This window comes from Anas acuta, chromosome 1, assembly GCF_963932015.1.
Source record: "Anas acuta chromosome 1, bAnaAcu1.1, whole genome shotgun sequence".
In the NCBI taxonomy this organism is placed as follows: domain Eukaryota; kingdom Metazoa; phylum Chordata; class Aves; order Anseriformes; family Anatidae; genus Anas; species Anas acuta.
This window is the reverse complement of record NC_088979.1, coordinates 190,503,870-190,527,708: the sequence shown is the minus strand read 5'-3', so window position 1 is coordinate 190,527,708 and position 23,839 is coordinate 190,503,870. Positions and strand designations below refer to the sequence as shown.

The 23,839-nt window shown below is 43.3% G+C and overlaps 1 long non-coding RNA gene across 1 annotated transcript; it reads right to left on the bottom strand.

Moving 5' to 3' along the window:
* Positions 1 to 529: 529 nt before the first annotated feature.
* Positions 530 to 23,494, bottom strand: LOC137849800 (uncharacterized). The gene is made up of 4 exons (XR_011092077.1): positions 23,227 to 23,494; positions 18,948 to 19,234; positions 3,562 to 3,736; positions 530 to 2,023 (listed from the first exon to the last, which is right to left on the bottom strand). It is a non-coding gene; the product is annotated as an uncharacterized lncRNA (long non-coding RNA).
* Positions 23,495 to 23,839: the final 345 nt, after the last annotated feature.

The following is a 23,839-nucleotide window of genomic DNA, read 5'->3' as shown; positions in this document are numbered from 1 at the left end:
GTTTATCTGAGCAGGCTCTTCGTGGAAGAAACCAGGCATTTCTTGGCAACTCCAAGCACAGTGGCAGACTATGCTCTTAATTTGCTAATGCTGTTCTGTTTCAAGGAATTGCCCTGATGAAACACTCATCTCAATAGGACAAGCAGGAGTTATCCCCTCATGTCCTACAATTTCTGTCCTTACAGCCCCTGCCTTCATTTTGTCCTCAGCCCCCCAAGAGGAGAGCTGTACAGCGCTGCCAAACCAGCTGTAAGCTGGCGAGCCAGGCAACTACTAATGCCCAATTTAACATGCAGCTCATGTGCCTTTAAATAGCAGCGAGAGCCGAGCCAAGCCATCCACTGCAGCAATTTCTGGACATATGTGCGGAGCCCCCCTCCCTCGCCGAGCCCTCCCAGCCCCGCGCCGGGGATTGGCGCGGCTGCCTGTCAGTTCCCAGTCACCCCACTGACGTCTCCTCCGTGCTGTGGACTCGATCCCGTTTGTAGCCAATGTAATTACAACGTGGAGAATCAACAACTGTTAACGATTTAGGTTAAACGTAATTTAATGCCCCCAGATTACCGCACTTAGGCTAGATTTCATTTCACGCGAGCCATCGAGAGAGTTCGAAGAGGTCGCATACTTTGTTAAAGTAGTTCTGGACAAAGGAAAGATTGACACTAGCTTCCTCGGGCTCTATTAAATGCTTCAGCGACTTTGGCATGAGTTTCCAATCTGTCATTGCTTTTGGAATTCCACATGTTAAAAGGAGATCTGTCTGAGAGCAGAGGTTCAAAACCCATTCTTCCTTGGGGGGGGGGGGGGGGGGGGGGGATCCATATATCTTAAAGAAGGAGAGCTTAAAATCCCTGATCAGGTCTAAAGGACTCTTGAAGAGACTATGCCTACTATTTCTTCCACAGTGCCATTTTATCTATAAGCCATGGAAGACAGCATGAAAAGTTGCTGTTATAAAGTCTAAGAAGTAGTCATCCAAGCCTAGAAACCAAAGAGTCCATCACAGAGTGCTCATGTGCTACTGGGACAGCCGCCAAAAGAGACATGAAGATTGCTGTTGCCGAGCTTTTGGATGATGAGAAAAAGGACGGGACTTCCCAATGCAGCAGGCACTGCCCCAGAGTGCACAAAGCTCCTGAGCAGGCAGGCAGCACAGCTGCTGCCTCTGGTTCCTTTTGGTAGCCACTTTCTAGGTGGACTGTGCCAGACCATTGACTCAGAAGTTGGAGCTGGATGCCAAACACATTTTAGTAGAGGCTTTCAGCTCTGTATGTCGCTCTAACAGAAAGTTTCCTAACAAGGAGACAGCAAAACTGCTGCCTGGTAGCTTTAGAGCTCATTTGTCTTCTCCCCAGATGTGGACCAGTCATGTCTTTTCCAGTCATCCATGCTTCCACTGCCCCATTAGGAGTGCAAATATTTGTGAATGAAATTGCCAACTATTCTCTAATTCTTGAGCAACTCAGCAAAAAATAGCATCAAGCCCAGCAAGCTTTTGTGATCTGGTGACAGTGTGACCTTTGTTTATTCTTAGTATTGAAAGCAAAGGGATATCTGACGCACTGATGTATTTTGATGAAGTTCTTTATGTGCTTGGCTTTGGCAGGTTCTATTAATCCCCACCTCTGTGCTCCTGGGCAGCTGCTGTGATGGCAGCATTTGGATTTACTGACAGCAGTCTGTTGGCCTGTTGGTTCACAGCACTTAACAAATGGAGCAGCTTCCATGTTCTTGGTGTGGAAAAGTCAATGCTTCCTGTGGTCTTACATCTCTTACTGTCCAAGGGTTTAGGCGTGGCCTCATGCTGTTTGTAAAGCACGTTGCTCTCAGGCAGGATGGGGCAGCTGTTTTCCATGAGTCAGATGCAAGGGCAGTGCACTCCACCGTGTTCTCCAAGAGGTTTTGAGCCAACTTTGACCTTGGTTCAGTACAGTTTTCTTGAAGGTGTCCTGACAAGAATGTCAGTCTTTGCATGGAGGTTTTCAGCAAAGTGCAGGTACCAGCCTCAAGTGCAGGTGCCAGCCTAAGGAAAAGCATATGCAGATGATGAATAATGACAGAAAGGCTCAGACTTTAATGAAAAAAGTCATTAACTAATCACACAAAGAAGAAAGCCATCATTATCCTGTGATATGAGGTGAAGACCAGTTACGTACAGAACTTCCTGGCCTATCAAAGCTTATTTAGTTGTTTGGCATTGCAAGCCTTCCAAAAGTGTCCACAGAAACAGTTGTTCTTCAGCATTATCAATTGTTTTTGTAGCCCGTGTAGCTTAACATCTGTTAAAATTGCTCAGATAGTTGTGTTGTTGGTTTAATAACTGGAGGTGACCATTACACACTTGGTGATTTACAAATGTTAATCACATTAATATGACTTATATTATTCACTAAAGTGTATAATTACACAAGCTAAGTTGCTGAAGCAGAGTGCCTAAGTTCATATTTTACATATAAAACAAGTCACTACTTTTGATGGTAGTTCACAGAAACAAGAAAAAATGATGTCTCATCAAGATTCTTCCATGTGGCTCTCTTGAAGCAAAGAAAAAGAAATATTTTACACATTTCAAGTATTTCATGATTGGAGCAAGATTATTCTCTTTATTTTAACTGCAGTATTTCTAGTGGAATGAAGGGCATAATTATATGGTCAAATTGAAATTTTGAGATTCTGAAATTGAAAGATTATTGAAATTATTGCTTTTTTGATTAGAAGGCCCTTTAAAAATGGTCACCAAAAGCCAACAGTTCAGTCATGTAATAGGAAGCATCATGGGATGTTTGCCAACTTCTTCCCCTTCAAATGAATTTTCCGTCTGGAAGGACTTTGAATCCCTTTCCCATCACGTAGACTAGACCTGGAGACCCATCAGAAGCACATTCCCTGACATGGTTTAGACTCTGTTGGGACTTTCCAAAGGAAGCAAAGATAAGCGAATCACTACAAGCACAGAAAACAAAGGGGAAGGCAGGCCATGTCAATGTGGATCATGGACCACTTCTGTTGTGCACTAAATAGATCCCCAACTGAAACAGGACTGAACATGGTACTGTAAGTAAGATAGAGGAGCTCGATATTCACAAAGACTGCCAAAGGTGAACTGAAGATTTTCAACAGCAAACTGCAGAGCTATAAACACTGACAGCCAGGAAAATAAGTGTACTTCCACTCAAAGCAAGTAATATGAAGAATGAAATTACAGTAGGGAACAGGGACTAAAACTCACCTCAAAGGAAAGGAGGAAATACACCATGACAGAATTGCCTAAGAAAGATGTAAGTGATTGAAACAACGGGAGGTAAATAATGCTCCTGTCCAAGAAGGGACTTTGTACAATTACTCTGAAGAGAAGCTACCATGACGAGAAATAGAGCTATCTGGTTTCCTTCCTCCTGCTTTGTTCATTGACCATACCTTCACACTACATAATGCTAATGAACAAATAAATTAATGGCAACTAGTACTCTTACACTTCAGCGACTGTAAGAAAGCATTTGACAGTGATGCTGCTATGGCAAGACACTGAAAATGTACAGATTTCATTGTAAAATCACTCACGTTTTCCAATGGCTTTCTCAGTACACCAGAAATTAAATGATTGCTTTGATGTCACTGCCGGCATAGACAAAGGTACATCATCTCCCTGCAGTGTCGTGTACTGCTATGTAACAAATATCTGGCACGGAGACTGGAGTCCCAGGGGTGTTTGGCAGCCTCGGTTTGCTGGGGATATCTATTCATCAGCAGATGAGATACAACAAAAGACAAATGGCTTAGTCAGAACAGCAAAACAATAAGGTCTTACAATCAACAGGTCAAAAAACAAAGGCTATGAAAATAAATATGACCTTACATGGCACCGTTGTTCTAGAAGGAGTAACTGCTAGCATTGTTGTCCCATTTATTTACCCAGGCAGTATGTCTCACAGCCCTTGTGACTCTGTCTGTGGTGCAGGGTTCAGATGGGCAAGGGAAGGACTACTTGTCTAACACAAATAAAGTCTTTACAAACTGTGGATCATGGAGAAGAAATAGGTTTATCAAATGCCCTTTAAACAACTTTCAGTTAGAGAGCTGTACCAGGCATTCATAGTAAAATGATGAGCTAAAGAACGACAATTTAAGGTATATACAACTACCAATAGCTGAAGATAGTGGAGATAAGAATGTAGAACACATTGGCCATACCCTGACAATACTGAACAACAGGCTAGGTGACCCAAGGTCCAGAGGAAAAGATGTTGACTGGAGGAATGACTTTGCAGGACATGAGGAACTGAAGAAATGACCTTGCAGATCAGCAGATGGATCACATTACGAGTACTGATCTATGATAGGATTAGTTAGGGGCAAATGACCTCTGCCTTATGTCCTAGCATGTGTGAGGGGTGAGTTGCCTTAGAGCACCCCCATATGCTGAAGTTTTCTCTGTACAGGAACCAGGTGCAGCATAGATACAGGGGTCTTCCCAAATTGTCAAGAAAATGGCTGTAATCATGCACTCTACTGTAGACAGCATGACCCATTTTCCTCACTTTACACATTGCAAGCCTGTAAATATGCCAACAGTTGCTTTGGACATCTCACTTTCAGCTTAACAATGTGCTTACTATAAAAGATTTTCAGGTACAATCAACTTAAACAGGTTTTTGTTTTCTATTGAATGTGCCAAGAAATTCACCAGGTATCACCAAACGTGATAATACCTTTTGTCATCTCCTCTCACAGAAACAAGGAAATTACTCGTTTTCTGCAAGCTATGTGGTGATTTGGAATGCATTTAAATCAAAGGGGAGACCTGTGTTTGGTTACCCTAAACATCTAAACCAAGTAATCTTTTTAGATTTTTTTTTTTCCTTTTTAGCAGTGTAAAAAAAAACATGTCAAGGAACCAAGGTCTTTTAGCACTGGCACCCCATAAAGAGTCCATTTCCATCAAAGGAAAGCATTTTCTTAACTCATTAAATGTTTGCATTGACCTATGATAGAAGAGTTTTCATTGTACAGGGATAGAGTCATAGGGCAATAATAATTACACACCAAAAGGTTTTGCAAGCTCTAGCACGGCTGTTTACTGGTCTATTTTCAAAAATAAATACCTGCTAAAGGTGTGTGCCTGCTGAGGTATTTGTCCCTCCACCTAAGGCATATTAATGTGTAGTTTCCTCTAGCTATGCTGAAGATCATAGGCAATTCTTGGAGAACACATCACTCAAATCTCTTTCACAACTATATGAAGGTGCTCTAATAAATATATATGTAAAGATAAAATGAAAAAGAGGAAGGGAAAAAGGAACAGATGGTGTCAAGAAGATAGAAGAGTGAAAATTCCTCTTGTTTTATCTTGAAACCAAGAACAGATCCTTACTGAAGCTTTGTAACAACAGGGTAGAAGGAAAAAAGAACATATTTCAGGCAAAGTACAAAGAGCAATTAATTGCCTTAATACAGAGGTATTTAATTTATTCAAGTCATTTCTGTAAAAGTTTTGAAAATTTTTGGAAAACTTTTCTCTTTCTGAGAGTTTTTGGCCCTGAAAAGTTAGCTCCTCTAAAAGGAGAGAGAGCAGTAGCTGGCTAAAGCCAGCAGATCCCGGGTTTTGCTGTTGGTGGTTCACCCCAAGGATGGTCCTGTAGGGAAATGGAGGCAATGCTTTTGGGGGGATGGAGGTCATGTTTCAAGTAAGATGAATTCCCAGAACCTGTGTATTGCCTGGCCACATCAGTGTGTGTTCTGGTAGAAGGGAACAAGGAGAGAAGGAAAGGTGGGATGTGTCCTGGAGCAGTGGGGAGCAAGATTTGACCTGCACCAGGATTCAAGTTGGCTTAATGTGACATGGAACAAGAGCATAAGCTGGTGTTAAGGCACTGGAGTCACTGTAAGGGAAGTTTCTTATTTTTATTATAGATCTGGATCTTCACTAAACTTCATCACACAAGAACTATTATTTGTATGTCTGCTTTTACTCAACTTCAGAGTTACATAAAGGGTTTGGACCAAGGGTCAGCATGCCAAATATTGTCAGCCTGAGTTCAGTGCATATCTATGCTTCAGATATCTATTCCTTTCACTAATACAGTAGCTAGTCTGTGCAACAGCATTGCCTCCCCATTCACATTTACATTCCCCCTCCAGGCTGCCTGCATTTTGAGCCATGGAAGCGGCCAGGCTTTATCACAGCAAGTCCTGCTCAGAAGGGACATGATGGGCAGGAAGCTCTGATGGACATGGCCCCCTACATTACTTTCTACCTTTCCTCCTCATGGTATACCTGGGAACCCAATGAGAAGGGTTGGCTTGCTATCTTTTGTAGCCTTTCATTTTCATCCACACAGTCTGGGGCTTTTTTCCTCACTCAGGGGGAATTTACCAATTCAGCTTCTTACACTTGTTTTTGGACTGTAGTTCCATCCTCATGTACTTTTAGAGACTTCTGCATTGCAATTTACATGTATAATGCACAGTTAATTACAGTTTAAATTAAGCACACAAAAATCAAGATCTGATGATCTGTTTTATCAAATCAGGCTGTGTAAGATTAACAGCTATTATAAAATAAATGAAATATGTAGATAACTCTTACCATTTCAGTAGTTCATTTACAGATCCATTAATTCTCTGGGATGCACTGAACATACAAATGGGGACCAAGTTGCTCACATGAAAAATGCAGTCTCATTCTTTCCATTAGGCTGCTGCCCAACCACATTAGAAGCAGAAATTCCCTGTGGTTTAATGACAATCTGGTATTTTGTACCTAAAATGTGTGTCTTTTCTTTTGCTTACCTGAGTACAAGTATCTGGTAACATATTTTTTTTCTAAGAAATAAGACAACACCAAAAAAAAAAAAAAAAAAAAGAGCTTTATTAACAATTTATATCTTGCTATGGTGTATGGAGCTCTGTTTTCTAACCCTTGATAATAGTAAAGGATGTTGCAACATCCCACATCGAGTAGGACTTCAGAACATTGTGGTCAACTCTTTCCCGTGAATACCCATGGGCTGCTGCACAGAGCACTCTCCAAAGAAGCAGGGTTGAGATCCTGCATGCCAAGTTCAGGATTATGGACAAGTCTTCTACATCTTAGATATCACTGACCAAAGACTGCTACATAAAACGTGGATATCTTCACTCTGACACACTTTGAAATCCAGTGCCTAGCCAAAACTACTTAGCACATTTTTCTCAGATATACAAATAGCTTGGGAATAACTAAAACAACATTTGATGACAAATTTACTCTTTGTAGAAAAAAAAATATCTAGCCACAGCTGTAAATGTCTTGTATTTTGCATGATGTGTTTGTGGGGAAAAGAGGTTGTTTTCTAGCAACGAAGTAAATTATTCAGAATCAGTTCTTAAAGTGATCAAAAAGAAAAGTGTAAGCTACTTTATTATTATTATTATTTTTAATACAAAAGAGCTGTTCGTTGAGGTACTGATCAAACTAAACAGAAAATCAAATGAATCAAGGATTAGCTTCAATAGAATGCACGGGCTTCTGCTGAGACAGAAATGGATTGTTTTGCCAAACAGCAGCAGGGCTTGCCAAGATAAATTACTTGATTAAAAACAACCTCCATGTTGGTTGATTTGGTATTCATTTTTTTAACTTTGGACAAAGAAGTGAACATTCTCTGGGAAGATAAAAAACAAGCTGCATTTGAGTAGCTCTTTTATTTAAGTGACATAAGCACAAATATAACAGCGAATATAAAAGAAACAAATGAAAGAAAGACAAAAGGAGGAAATAAGGAAAGATTCTTATTAGCATTAATATTATTTATTTGCTTTGCATCCATTCCTAACAGCACAAGTCATGAAGCAATACCCCATTATATGAGGCATAGTGCAATCACAAAATGAAAGGACAGGGTGTGCTCCTAGCAGTTCACCATTTAAATATAGCACCACAGACAACAGGCAAGTATTGACTAACAGGGGAGTACAAGGACAAGCAGTCCTGCACACCCAATGCAGGGGGCTCAGCCTGATGTGGCTGCCATCCTGAGGAACTCATGGAGGTGGTTTTGGCTTTGGGGACCTCCCCCCAGTAGTGCTGGCCGTGGGCTGACACTCAAAAGTGTTTTCTGGAAGATATGACGACAGGACAGTGGGTGGTGGGCATGTTCTGGGGCAGATGGAAGATGATAAGAAGCACTGGTCTTGAGGAAGGACTTGTGAGTGGAGATAAGGTTTATGCAACAGAAAAGGAAGGGTCAGTAGCGAGGTGCTAGAAACACATCTCAGAGAGCTGGGAAATTATTTCTTTGCTCCTGGGTGATGTTCAGAGGGCTCTGCTAGTTCAGACAGGGCATGCAGTCCTTTCCTTGGATGAACAAACCCACACCATCTTGCAAAGATCAAACAGAGAGCATGACACAAAGTTGAGAGCTGAATCACTTGGACTTGTGGTTTGGATCCCTTATGTATCTAGTGGAAAACTGAAATTATCCAGCCCTCTGAGACAGGCAAGAAGGAGCTCTCCAACCCACCTGGATCACTTGTAGGTAGAAGTTACAGCTAAGGGTCAAGCAGAGGAGACGAGATACGGATCTACAGGAAGCAGCGATGAGTCAAAGCACCACTCCCCAGCACAGCTTAGCTGGGTTTTCTTTTTTTACCACTTTGAGCTAACCAAGCAGGCAGGATTTGCACACAGCTTCACCAAGTTGTTTTCCTTGCACAAAATGAATTTGTTAACTGGCCAAAACCTGGAAAAATTAAGCATTAAGCATATTAAGATCAACCAAATCAGAGTTCTTGAAATGAGGTTCCTGGAACATATTACAGCTGTGTGTAGCACTGAAAAAAACTCAGTTGCTGCAAATATCTTCCCACCATCTCAGGAAAACATTTTCAATTGAAGTTCCCACTCTCCCAAACAACTTACTGCCCTTTTCCTTTTAACCATAAACAGGCTCAATGGTTGCTGCTCACTACAGTGCTTCCTGGTGCCACCTGAGTGCCTCCTGTCTCCCAGCCAGATTTTACGGCCCCCAACCAGAAGCCAGATCCTCCCTTGAGTCCTGCTGTTGGCAACCTGAGCAGGCAATTTAGTGTTAGTCAGGATGAATCACCCACAAGAAATGCTTCGCTCTCCCAGTTCACTGTGCATGAAGCCAGCTACGGTTGCCACTCAAGTCTCTTGCTTAAATATCTAAATCGGGGTGAGAACAGGCCTAAGTATCTGTTAATTATCTAATAATCTCAGTTTCCTAATAGACTTTTTATTATTATTACCCTTCCACTCATTTTTGATCTTGTAAAACACACTTTTGTTTAGATCCCTAATGTAGAGATTTTGGCCCATGGGTGTGAGAGAAGAATGTTTGTCATTGGGAGGACACAGCTCATCACTCATCCGAGAATGCAAAGAAAAAGAAGGAACAAAAAAAAGATGATTCACCTTTGTATGCTTAAAGGTGAAAAACACATTGAATCAACACATTTGAATGTGCAGCTGAAGAAAATTGCTGTTTATGGGGTGTTGTTGTGAGAAAAACTAATGATATGAAAGATTGTCTATTGGGCAAATGAGGACAGCAAAGGCATTGAGATAAGGCTGTCAGAGAGCAGGGGAGGGAAGAGGGGGATGCTACCTGAAAAAAAAATATATTGGAGATAAAGTAAATAGGTTAACAAATCAGGCAGAACGTTGAATTCATTAAATCGAATTCAGGTACTGAATTAAAAAATAAAATCAAATCACAGAATTGTGGAATCATTTGTGACAGGAGTGATGGGGAGCAGAGGTGCCATCTTGTCTCACCTCATAACCTCAGCACAGGACTGATTATATCTAATGAATCCTCACTGGTATTTTAAAATCTGTTCCTAAAATACTGAGGTCTTCTAGGCCATCTATGCCAAAACACACTTTCCTTAAGTTTGTTCCAATGTCTTTCCATATGACTTGCTGCCCTGTACTCTGTGTAGCAATCTTTTATCATAACCATACAAAGACTATTACACCATACATTTTTCTCCCCTTCAGTCTTATCTTCTCTAGATGAACCTATCCAAATTCTTTCTCTTCCTCTCTCTCTCTCTCTCTTTTTTTTTCTTTGTTTGTTTGTTTTGGTTTGTTTGTTTGTTTTTCTCCAGGCAGAAATCTCCTCCCTGACTTTTTCAAGGAAATGTCCAGTTGGGATGGCAAAGTGTAGTCCTCCAGAATGGACAAAACTACTGAAGTCTTGAAGGGATGAATAAAGTCAAAGAAGAAATACTGACTGCATCTTCCTTATGACTCCTCTTTACATATCTGAATGAGGCATCTGCCTTCTTTCATAGCAGCACAAAACCTATGACTCATATTCATCTTTAATCACTAGCTCCATCTCTGCAGAGCTGCTGCTTAGGCAGTTACCCAATTTGTATTTGTGCAGTTGCCTATTACTACCCATGCATCATACTTTGCCCTTCTCCTTATGGGTTTATTGGCTATTTATTTTAGGGTCTTGCTGTAATTGGTTGGGAACTTTTTCAGTTCTAACCCTGCCTTTCAAAGGGTTCACATTTCTTCCTGCCCCAGATTTGATCATCCACAAACATCAGTGAGAGTATGGTCTATTCCTGTGTCAAGACCATTAATGGATATATTAACTTCTGTGTGGCCTGGAATTGGTCCGTAGAGAATCTATTCAAAGAAGACTATCACTATGGACCACTGATAACTATCCTTTGAGCAAATTTTTCCAGAAGATTTGTCCTTATCTAGCCTGTATTTTCTTAGACTGTAGCGTGGAATGATGCCAAAACCTTGCTGAAGTCATTGGTAGGTCTATTCTCTGACTCATCACTGTTTCTTCAAGAATGCCATACATGTGTATCCAATCTCTGGATGGAAGTGTCTCGTAAGCACTTGAAACATTATCAATATTAGCAGTATGTACTGGGGTACTCCAATCCAAGTCAAGATAAAGGCCATAAGTTCATAAGTCCACAGACTGCTTCAGTCTGAGCTCATGGAGACACTTACTAGACTCCTGTGAGGAGGAAAAAAGAGGAAAGAAAGTGAATGTATACATGGATCAACATATCCTGAAGAAGATTGCCCACTTGTCAACTCTTCCTTGGTGACCACAGACAGTGCCCCAGGTATTCACAACAGCATGGAGGTTTGTTTCAGGTTTCTTCAAGTGAACAGGCATCTCAGCACACCCTTGCTCTGAAAGGACACAGGGCTCTGTGAAGGCCTGAAAGGAGCTCCAAGTGACGAAACTTGGCTTTAGCCAAACTAATGGGCAACCTTTTGTCCTTCAGCTCACAGTTTACCTGAGCAGAATCAATTCCTACCAAGGCAAATCAGACCTATTCAAACTACCAGAGAAAAAAGTGTCTTCTGATCCACATGAATAAAATAATAAAATAATAAATAAATAAAAGAACAAAGGTCTTCCTGCTGTGAAATATTTTGCTTCTTTCTAGAGAAGATGGTCCCTTACCAATAACATCTGTATATCCTGGGGTCAAAACTGCGTCCACAAGATGGTGCTGACCACAGTTACATCTGCCTTTACCTTTCTAAGTATTGGGGTTTGAATAGAGGTGGAGGCAATTCATGAGTGTTATGGAAAAAAGTATTCAGAAAGCATACATTAGAATGCCCAGGTTAATTTTCTGGAGATGTCCAAGGAAACAGATCAGCCTGGAGTATCTTGGAAAGCTGAGTAGGGCTGTTGTTGAAACAATGGGAAGAAGACACTAAGCTAATTTGCAGTGTGTTCAGTCCCTCTGGTTGTTATGGGACTGGGAAGAAAATCTGATGCTTCATGTACAACCCCAAAATAAATTCACATTTATTTTGCACAGTACGACAGACACAGCAGAATATCTCGAGCCTGGCCAATACTTGGACATGGCAGCATCAAGAGACCTTCCTCACCGCTCTGGGATCTAAATCTCTGAAACATGTAGTCTACCCCTTCCTTGGGACAGCCAAAGGCTGTGGGCCCACAGGTCTTCCAAGAAAGGGATCCCACTCTAGCAGGGAAGGAAGGATAAATCATGATGGGGATAAATGTGGTGAAGACTGGCATGGCAGGCCAATTCATTTTCTGCTACAGAAGAGCAGACCCTGTCATATGGTGGGGATGTGTTCCTGAGAAATTGGCATAGGGCAGTATTATTTGCAGAGTCCAGTAACACCCAAGAGACAGGCAGACCCATACTTGAACTGGGTCCCAGGTGAGCTGCGGTCTGCCCCTGACAGCTCAGAGAAGATGAGTACTGACCAGAGTGACATCTAGATTTGCCCCCATGAATTCCAAGGAATAGACTCAGTCTTTAGCTTTCCATCTGTTCTCCAAGAGATCTGAGGAGCTGGAGCTCCATGATGACCCTACAAAGGGATGCCACTCCACTGAACCCAAGCAGCTATTTCAGTTGATGTTGGCAAGGGGCACAGGGAACATAGTCCCCATTAGGACCTCTTTTTCCTGCTTCCCCATATTTTATTGCTGCTGTGGATTACTTGTCCTTAAGCTCTAGCTTTGTTGTTTGAGCCAATTTCTGGCTTCATAAGCGTCACTGAAGGCTGGAATACTGATGATGAGTTTCACTTCTGGATTTCCAGGAAATCTGGAACAGGGTTGTACTGTGCCAGAGTTAGACTCAAAAACCTCTCACCCAGTTACCTCTTGGCCAATGGGCAAGTCCTTGCACAGTTTTTATGCAGTCTCTTTGCTTATATGGGTAAATTAAACTGGTCCAGGACTTGTTCTTTTGCCTTAAGGACAAATGGTGTGGCAGAACGCACATCCACTTGGCTACACTCCTGTGTCTCCATACGTACTGCCTATAAGGAAGAGGCTTATTGCCCTCTCCCAAACTGGGCCTGGGAATTGCATGGGGACTGCCAACTGGCACAAAATCATGCCAGGCAGAATGCCAACAGTTAAACATCTGGGATGGCTGCAGGCAAGCACTCAAGTCTGTACCCGGGCACTGTTTAGCTCACTAGAATAGATGACACCTTTGGTGCTGATACAGACTGGGCTGGAAATGCTAACCTCTTCTAAAGGCACACAAAAGTTTCACAAGAAGAAATTTCTGCAGACTTTCTTCTCCAGGGTTTTCTGCTACATGCTGGTTTTGAATCCCAGTGCTAAACTCTTGGCAGTGTCTTAGGTCTACCAACAGCAGATGGGCTGTAGGTCTAAAATGTGCATCCCAGAGGATGCCCATACAGCCTCCTGCTCCGGGTGTGGTCACTGAGTCTGGACTTCAAAGTGAGCTTCAAAAAACAGACTGCATCCATATGCGCAGGGCTCAGGGAAGACTGGAGGCTCAGCAGCTCCAGGGGTCTGAATATCAATGGTTAAATTAAAATGTCTCTCCATTTTCAAGGAGAAATGTGCCAAAAGGGAGAGAATGAATGAAAGGTGTAAGTTAAGCTAAGATTCAAGAACTAAGGGTAGATCAAAGAAGGCCTCGGTTGTAAAAAGAGCTCCATCTAGATGTGTAGGGGATCTGAGGGTGTAGGGGCAATGACCAAACTCTACATTTTGTACAGATGTAGCCTGACTGGGCAGAGACAGGACATGCACTCGCTTGATGATGATTAGGCTGGAAAGGACTATAGCCATGAGATATGTTGCCTGTTCACCAGAGTTTGAATTAATTTGTGGACAATTGTTACAAGAAATGTGAAGCCAACTGCTTTATTCCTATCAACAAGGTCTCATCCTTTTTTTCAGAAATAGATTAAATTGGTCTGTCATTATATGTTCTTGACAGATATGTGCTGGCTGTTGCTTTATTTATTATCTGTTTTCTTATTTTTTACGGTATTTTTCTGAGAACTGAATCTTGGGAGACTGGTCTGTAAATATCTGAGACTTTCTTTCTCCCCTTTCTTATATATATTTTAATATATATTTTGTTTGTGTGTACGCACATGCGTATTTTTTCTAGTCCTCTGAAACACAACCATCCTCCATGAGTGCCCACAGACAGTGACTAATGGCCCTGCAGTTGCTTCTGCTGGCTCCCACTACCTTTAGGATGAATTTCAAGCTCAGGAGATTTGAAAACACTTTCTTTTTCCATGTATTCTTTGCCTATTCAGGTTTCATCATTTACCATAATCATCCACGTTAACTCTGGTACAGTGTTCAGATCTCAGCTGAAAGCCTCAGTCCCATTAAAAAATCCCATTAAATAATATCAAACTCTTTGTTCCAGTCTGTGCTCAGTAAGAAAATTATGCGCATTAACAAAATGAGGAGCAGTTTGTAAAAACAAGAATAAAGGAAAAGTGGGGAAAGAACTGGTGTGGATGAAATATTTGAACCTTGCACCGTGTCTGGCCTCCTCTGGAGCTGATGCAGTTTGTTAATGAACCCTTAACAGAAATACTAATAATTTCTGTTCTACAGTCATGAGGAATTCTTGAGCTATCAAGAATCAAATCAAAGCAAGTTGAGAGCAATATAAACTTCCAAAAGACACAGTAAGAGTGATGCTGGTGGCTGCTGTGTTTGACAAATCTAATCACACTCGGGAGAAAAGCAAGAGAACAAATAATAATGCAAGAGTCTCTATACGTAGCAGGCAGCCATGGACTTAAAACGAGCACCTTGTGCTGTATGAAATCAATTGCATATTTTATGGAAGTATGAACACGGGGAGTAAAGAGAACGCAGACATAATTCATCTGGATTCACATGAGGGCCAGATACTTGTTTGAAGAAATGTGATGGGCATGAACATGGCTGGGAAATCAGATGAAGAACTGTAAGTAATGACATCCTTCAGTTTTATTGCATGCCTCCTAAATTCATCCCACTGTAACCTCCCCTCTTTATCTCCATGCCACAGGTAGATAAGGATGATGGTTTCCCTTCCCAGAGAGCACAGGTAGCTGTGGTGGCCCCAGGGAGGCAGGGAGCTGCTGGTAGGGCAGGGCTGTTATTCGGACCTGATCCCCCAACTCATCATCCTCTCCTCCAGGCCATGGGGTCCTGTCCTGGCTGAGTCCCATGCCCTGATGAGTCAAATTGCACACAGGAGCCAGGAGGGAGAAGGGAAGGGGATAATGCTGGGAATGCAGTTTGGAAAGGGGATGCTCACAGCGGGACAGGGACACTGGGAGCAACGGGCACTTGGTGCACCCTTCCCCACCACAACTCTGCTCTCTGCCCCATTTCCTTTTGTCTCTCTGTCTTTTTTTCCATCCTTTGGCCACTCCAGCCCTGCTCCCCTCAGTGCCCGGGGGGTGAGTGCATTTTCTCAGGGAAGAGGAATGTGCTGGCAGTTCCTTAGGGTCAGGCCCACATCTGTCAGCGAGATGCCCATTGCTGGATGGGCTGGATGAGCAGCGGAAGAAGCCACCTCTGCCACCCATGTAGGCACAGTGCTACTGTCCTGAGGGGCAGGCTGAGCAACGAGGTGCCAGGCAAGTTATCAGTAGGTGATTTGGAGGGGGCACAGAGAGGGGACAGCAGCACAGGCTTGCTCCCACCCCATTCCCAGCACCAGCAGCTGGGGCTGCCACTGACACACCACATCTGCCTTTTCTCAAAGCTTATCAATAGGAAGCAAACGGCATGACAGCAGCCATGGATTTTGTTTCTTGCCAACGGATTTGGTGTCTTTCATTTAGAGTTCAACCTGACATTTCAAATTATCATTCAGCATGTGAACTTGTTTCACGTGCATAGATAAAAATAAAACCTGTGGTGGAACACTGGGCTAACACTGTGCAACTCCATCATCGATCCAAATAGAAAGCAAGATGTCCTCCAGAGTGCTGTGGGGTGGCCCCTGTTTGGGAACCCCCCTACACGTCCCCCACGTCTCACAGGTCCAGGCAGCCACTAGTGCACAAGGGCAGTAGCATGTCCTTGGAGGACTGCTAAAATGGACACCTCAAAGACGGTTTGAGAGCTGTCCTGCAGGCTACCTTTTGGTCCTGATTTTGTATTCAGACCTCATCTATGTGGTGCCTTTCTTCTGTAGATCCAGAGGTTATTCAGAAAAGTGAGCATCTTCACCCTCATTTCACACATGCAAATGCAGAGGGTAGTAGTGATGTGCTCAGGTCCACGTAGGAGTTGCTGAAAAATGTGAGAGACAGCCCCTTGAACCCAGTCCCATCTCCAGAAAACATCCATGGCTGGTGACTGGATCCCCTGCATCCAGAGGCAGAACTGGCTGAGCAGCTCTGCCTCACCTCTCCTTCAATCTAGGATTGGATCAACTGTGCAGTGCTGAGAAATTGCAGCCTTTGAAAACCTTCTTTCAAAGGAACATGAGACAGGCGTGTTTTACACACACACAAAATAAGCATAGCTAGATAAAACCACTGAAGTGCCTACATCTGCTTATCCCCCTTCAACTGTGATGGGCAGAAGATCTCAGCTGGTCACCACTGAGAGTCGAAGAGAAGTTGAAAGCAGTAAAGGGAAGGCAGAGAGCCCAGGATAGGACTTCCTATTATCTTACAAGCTGTGCTGACACTGCTCATGGTCATATTTCGCTTTGGCCAGCATGGTGCTGCCTCTTCCTCCACCAGGTCTGTTTACAGTCACCATGAGGTGACCTCTGCAGCTCTGGTGGGACAACCACCCTGTGGTCCCATCTCACCAGCTCCCTCTAGCATTTGGGTGATTGCTGAGGCTCAGAAGGGAAGCACTGGCAGCACATGAGCATCTCTCTGCTCCGATTCACCAGTAAATCAGCACCAGTGATCAAACTGCCCTGGTTTAAGAGGAGAGCAGTCGCTTCATCCCCCCAGTGCTGGTGCACAGGAAGACACCTGTGCTCGGGTTAAACTGAGCCGCAGAGAGGCAGGAGGCGAGGAAGGAAGGAAGGAACAGGAGATAACTGTGTTTGCGACCGCCAGGTGGGCTGATTCTGGCTTAAATTCATTTCAAGTTATTTTTAGTTGTATGCGCTTTCTCCAGCCAGGGGTGTTCGTAAAATTAGACTTTAGTAAATATAAAGAACCAAACCAAAGGGCTGCTGCTTTCATACCCCCCCCCAGCAGATGAGATCCATCAGAGCCTGGGGGCTTCTCCACAGCTCCACCTGACCATCTGTGTCCTCAACTGTCCAAGCCACCAAAAAAGCTATCTCTGATGCTCCTCTACAAGTGCTGAAATACTCCCAGAGATGAGGCAGCCCTGGTTTATGGCTCTGTGTTCGTGTTTGTCCCCTCACACAGAGTTAACAGCCTGCAGCTACCAGGAAAATTGATGAGCAGAGGTGGAGCCAAGAGCTCCTCTTGGATCTCACACCGCTTTGGATGTCTGGGTTTAGCCCACATTCCCCACTGCTTTTAAGGTTAACAGAAAACCTCTGGGCTCTCTTCTGCTGCAAATCTTTTAAATGCTGGCAGCATTTTGGAGTTTCAGTCATACAAAAAACACTCCAAGATAAAGCAGGTGGGAGGAGGTCACACTGCCTGCAGAACGGGTAAAGGAAAGTCCAAAGCAGCATAGCCAAGGGTTAATTAAATGGGACCCTTACCATTAATGAGGTTGCTGCCAAAGCATGGGTAAAAGTTATCTGTACTTTTTTATGAAATAACTCATATCACCTGTTTAAGTTGTCTCATTATAAATGATTATTTATCACCTGTTTACACAGCAATAACTTTTTCTTAGGAAGGCAGTCTGCCTTTGAGTGAGCAGATAAAACTGTTTGGTTTGAGGAATCATAAATCACCCTTCCACCGTCCTTCTTTCTCCTGTTACACAGCGATCCTAACGCTGTCCTCTTTGTTATGAATAGATATTTGCTGGCTACTGCCGGTGCCAGAGAAATCAGAGAGATTATAAAATGCACTGTAAATTACAAAGCCTGTCCCTCAGCCATAAAAGGACAATAATCTATTCATGGTAACATCAGCATAAAGTGGCTTTCAGGAGATTCTTTTACATATTCCTCATAATATTTACACATGGAGCACAGACAAGTATTAAACAGACCTCGCTTCAGCGGCACGAGCATGCTGAGCTCGTGGCGAGCACCGGCCGAGTCCCGCTGCAGGGCTGGGAGAGGTGCAGGGAGCTCGGCTGAGCCGCGGCAGTGGTGGGAGCCAGAGAGCTTGGGGGTTTTGTACCTCCAAATGGAGCAACTGGCCAAGAACTTTATCCCCTCTACCTCAGCTGTGGATGCAGGGTTGGCAAATTGGGGAGCCCTTTTTGGGGAGTGGGACCTGGCACCTCTCTGCAGCTGGGAGCAGACCGACCCCCATCAGCCATACAGCTTCAGAACAGCAAGGAAGGCAGGGCATGGAGCAAGATTTAATTTCTTCTTCTTTCTTCTTCTTTAATTTCTTCTTTTCTGAGCACCGCATTTAGACCAAAAGGTATATTCGCTGCCCCAGAGCACAACGAGCTCTGCAAATGAGTCTGTGGTCCTTGCCAGTAATTGTTGCTCAGAGGGAGACACCGAGCCTCTGGAAACACACGTGCCACCAGTGGCTGCTGCTTATTGCCCATAGTTTGCTAACTGTGCTGCTTCAGCTACCTGGTGCCCATTGGGCTTGGCATGACAGCTGGGAGGGAGTCCTGTGCCTCGTCCAGGGTGGCTGGATGTAGAGTCACAGCCTCATGAAATGGTTTGGGTTGGAAGGGACCTTTAAAGTTCAGTTAGTTTCAACACCCCTTCCATGGGCAGGGACACTTTGGGATGACCACGTGTTAGGTCATCCCAAATAATTCTGTCATCTTCAAAAGATGAGGCCTTGTAAAGCAAATTTAACCAGTTCCTCTGGTCTTTATTTGTCACACCAGACTCAGGCCATGGAATCACTCTTTTCCTCACATTTTTCCAGCCCCATTAACTCATTCGTGGACCAGCTTTGGCTGCCAGCAGGTTGGCAGAGCTGCCCCTAACATCACCCCTCAGCACACCCTTGTGACAGATGGAGGAATTTTATTAAAAGCCATGGCCTGAACTGAGCACGAGGTAGATGTGAATCTGCCTACCTTCCCAGAGAGGAGAGCAGCTGGGCAGGTGACACACACCAGTCCCTGTTGGTGGGAATTTGTGCCTTGTACAAAATTTGGTGGGCAGAGGACTGCCAGCCCAGGGCTTAGGGAGTCACCAGGGAGCAGCGGGGTTGAATTCCCACTGCCAGGAGTGAAATGTGGCCTCTCCGCATGTGGTCTGTGCTCCCCCTCACTCCTGTGGGGCACGGCATGGTTCCAGCTCCTGCAGCATCAACGGGAGGGAAAGTTCTCTGCTTTGCTCCTCCAGCATTCCTCACAAAGACCTGGAATCAGATATTTTTCTTCTCATTGGATGCAGAGAATTTTGTTTCTGTTCTTGTTCTTTCATCAGAACAACAACAACAAAGAATGGTGGGAACGTAATTTTTGTTTAGAACCACCATGCTTGTTTTGTTTTGTTTTGTTTTGTTTTATCTATTAATTTTGGCTGCTGACCCATAAATCAGTTCTTCCTATAGGTTCTATGTGCTCCTGAGGGCTATGTATCAGCACCCACCCATCACCTGGATAAATAAGATCAACCGGTTGATTTAATCAAGCTGACAGAAACAGGCACGTTCAGATATGAAGGGAAAAGTCTTTGTGTGAGGATGAATTACCAAACTTTCTCTGCTGCTCGTTTTCCAGTGCAACCCCCTGACCCAACTGTTATTCTGGCTCATGTGTCCACACTCCCCCTGGCCCACCCTCCCAGCCTCTCACCAACCAGTCTTTCCCTGGGTTTCTTTCCTTGGCCCCCAGAGCCCAGGGCATTTTAATTGCCTGCCCAGCTCCACCTCCTCTCTGCTCGCTGCTTGCTCTCCCTCCTCCCCCCATCTCCAGGCTTCTCAAAACCTCAAGGCTTCTGCTCCCAGTATTATGATTTCCTTTTCTTCCCCCAACCAGCTTCTCACTCCCTGGTGCATTGAAGTGGCCCCTCCACCTCTTTCTCTAGAATAAGAGTTGCTTTTCCATTTTTCTCTACCTCTCCCTTGCCTTCAATAGCCAGGTGTATCCTTTGCCCATTGACATTATCTTCCTGTTATCCCTTTTGTTTTGTTCAGGGTTATACTCAATGGAGGTGTTATCCTGCTTTCCTTTTATACCTCTTTATCTAAATCCCTTTTCCCAGTTATAATCACATCTTCATCAATAGCTGTGAATGACTGGCCAGACTCATGTCTTTCCCTCATTTTCTTTTCCTGCAAAGTCTCCTGATATCTCAAAACTAAATTAATATTCTTCTCATTGGCTATTAAAATCCAGTAAATTCTCCAGCATTCCAGCTCTTAACCTGGAGCTTACTCCTGGATCCTCCACTGCCCTCTCTGATCAAGTAAAGTCCATCCCATGATTGCACTAATGCTTCTGTAAATTCCTGGTAGTTATCCCATTTACTCATCCTTGTTGCTCGGGCAGTGTTTCTTTCAGAAACACTATCCTCCTTCCTGACTCCTGTCTCTGACCACAGCTCTTTCCACTCGAAATCCTGTCCTGGATTTATCTTCCATGTCATGACCATAGCTCCTGCCCTCCTCTGCAGAGCATCCCTGGGTTCACTACACCCACTGCATCGGCCCAAGTGCCTAGCAGAGCTGTGCTCCGGGGACCGAGCATCCCTTTTCTGCATCACAGGGCCTTTGTAGACAGTCAAGCATAAACACAGTGAAAATTGTGTTTATAGTTGCAGAGAGGGATGAATAGTTAAATTTCTCTTTTATCATACTACCTTCTCTTCTGTATGTAAATTCAGATAAATGGGGTTTATGCGTTCCCTAATTAACACCGGGGTCGAATTTTTGCCGCTTTCCCAAGAGGAATTTTACTGCAAGATAAATCCTCAGATATCAGAAAGGGAGTGTTAGTTTATATCTCACATCCTTTTATAAACACGGTTTTCACGCTGCTTCCTCAAGGTCTCCCAAGGCAGGATACAATATACAGGCTCTGTAACGCTGGCTGCTGCAAAGAGGAGTTTGGTGGCTCTTGACCTTGGCATCAGCGTGCAGCTGAAAATGACAGGTGTGGGCAGCAGTACCTGAGCCACTTCATGGGGAGATTCTTCCCAAGCCGTGGAGATGCTCCAGCCTCATCCCACGTCCAAGGGGACCACGGGTCGGGGTGCGATGGAAGGGCTGTGGCATTGGCTCCCAAGGGCAACAGGGGAAGCTGGGGACAAATCCTCCTCAGCTGGTTTGGAGACTTGCAGAGAGACTGTGTTTTTTGTTTTTTTTTTATCTTCCACTAGTAAATACATGCACCCAGATATGACATCGCTGTAACAATCTATCTGCCACCTCTGAGAGCCTCAAAAAAACTAGTGGTAATTAAAAATATATTTGAACTATACCTTTGCAATTTATAGCCGAAGTGCTTTTGAAATGTGGAGTGAATAACATTAACTGCTGATTTCCCTGCAGGGGAAAGGTCTCTTCATCAAGGGACGGCCAGCACATTTGATGTCTCAGATTTCTCTTTTTAAAATGCCCAGTTGGGAAATTTGACCAGATTGCTTCATAAAACCAAAATAGTTCACCTACTTCAGGTAGAATTAATCTAAGCATGTACTCGAGCTTGAGAATAAAATTTAATTTGGAACAAATATATCTCTCTAACCTTTACAGTAATTAGAAAGAATGAAAATACGCGGTAATTAATCTGAATAGTTTAGCTTGCAAAATCAGTATCATTATGTATCAAAATCTAAAAAACAGTATCATTTTGAAAGTGTAGACTCACAGAAATACCTACTATCCTCTTGACACTGGCTGCCCCCTCTCTCCCCTGCAGTTGCCTGAAGACTCTCCCTGTGGCTTGCCTGCACCTACTTAACCAGGCTGTTAGTGCCTGTACCTGATCTCTGCAACGACAGCTCGGTGCTCCTCCAGGGACCTCTTACAAGACTTGAGGTCTTGATACCTCCCATAATTCTCAATTTCCCAGGCTCTCTTTATGCTGTTTTGCTACCACTTCAGCGCAGGAAATGAAGCTTGCTGAAGTCCTGCGTGTAGGAAACACTGCTGAGTGACACAACAAAGCGAAAGCAACGCAAGGCACTTAAGTCAGGCTCTTGGGGTTTAAGTTACCTTTTACTGCTGACATTAAACAAACAAACGAAAAAGGCAAAAATAATCAGTCATGCAAATGTGATCTGGAATGTAATGCAAGCCCTATCTCAGATTTTATGCATTTAAAGTAGGAGCAGAGACCCTGTTCCCCTGTAATAAGACTTGTTTGCAAGACTCCCAGGAACATCTGTCTTCTAATGCAGTAGACACCAGAGCCCACAAAACATCGCAGACACCCAATGGCAAACAGACACCCCAGAGCTGAAAAACCAAAAGCCACAGCCTTAATGAGGCAGAGGAAGTGAGCACAAAGAGGAAAGGCATCACCAGCATCCCAGACCCCTGCGATGCCGAACAATGACGCCTTTGTTGAAAGTTGCTAGTTCAATCCTGCTTCCACTGAATTCAGAGGGATTTCATCACTGATTTCAGCAGAAGAATGGGGTTCTGTGTGGGGCAGAACCAAAATTGTCCTGCTTCTTACCCAAGAACCACAGCTGTGCTGTGGTCAAGCTGAGAATTAGAAAATGAAGCCAATGAAATCCTTGCATGGTAGAGTCCAGGCTCTTACCTTGTGGTTATTGCTTCTAGTGTCAGACAGTTTTCTTAAGGAGCAAAGGCACAATATGCCATGCAAAAATAAAATAAAAATAAAATCCAGATCCTGAAAATTGTGCTCTTCATCCATTCATTAAGAATTTTAAACAAATATAGATTAGAGTTGTCATATTTTTTAAGAGGTTGGAATTCACATACTCTACAGTTTTAAGAGTTATGCATGTCTTTTCCCCCACCTTTTTAATGGAAATGTAGTCCCACGTGATAAGAGAACTCATGGTGCTACAGTATGAACAAGTATTTCAAGGTTCAAGATGGCATCATTAGAGGCAGCACCATGATGACCACCTACAGACCTGCTGGCTGAGGTGCTCTGTGTTTCACAGAAAACACTGAACACCATGATTTCCTCAGAAAACTGGAGTTCCTCACAGAATCACAGAATTTCTAGGTTGGAAGAGACCTCAAGACTTCCAGGAAAGTCTTCTCTCTCACTAGTCCCTTGCTATATTTTGCAGGTTTTTTTTCATTATATCACACAATGCAGTTTGGGTTAGTGTGCTGAAATTAAAGAATAATAATAATAAATTAAAAAAAAAATCCAAAATTAATGAGAATTTCTCCCGGAATCAAAAGTAGATTCTACTTACAAGAATTGCATGCATTTCCAGAAACGGAAAAAGAGAACTAGCAAATTGCTTCAAGGAGTCTTATCCTCTGCACATCCAATGAAAGGAATCCAAATCTAAAAATATTTCATATTAGGGCCTAATTGGTTTGAGATATTTGTTGCCAAGAATTCTCAGACTCCGTGCATCCACTTTATTGTTCTTGGCACAACGGGCACTTCCACTCTTGCTATTGTTATTTGAGCAGTCTGAAACAAGAAGAAAAGTAATACCAAGTCTATCTCTATGTTAATTCTCTCCAGTAATGCTGTTGCCATAGCAAGGTTATACATGGATTTGAATGGGCACATGCAAATTGAAATTTATCAGCTTTTAAAGCCAGCTCAGCATGTTTACAAGTCCTGTATCTCCCTTCCAAATTCCTTGCAAACTTTGGGAATTTCACAATCTTGTTTTCTGTATATAAGAATGTTTCTCTGATTTTGTAAGGAAAGAATAAATTAATTCACTATTTTCTAATAGAGAAAGAAGAATGACAATGACAATGCACAGCATCTTGTCAAATGCATAAACAATCCAAAACCCGATTTTCTTTCCCTGTTTATAGCATTCATTTCTTAACAACATGTTATTT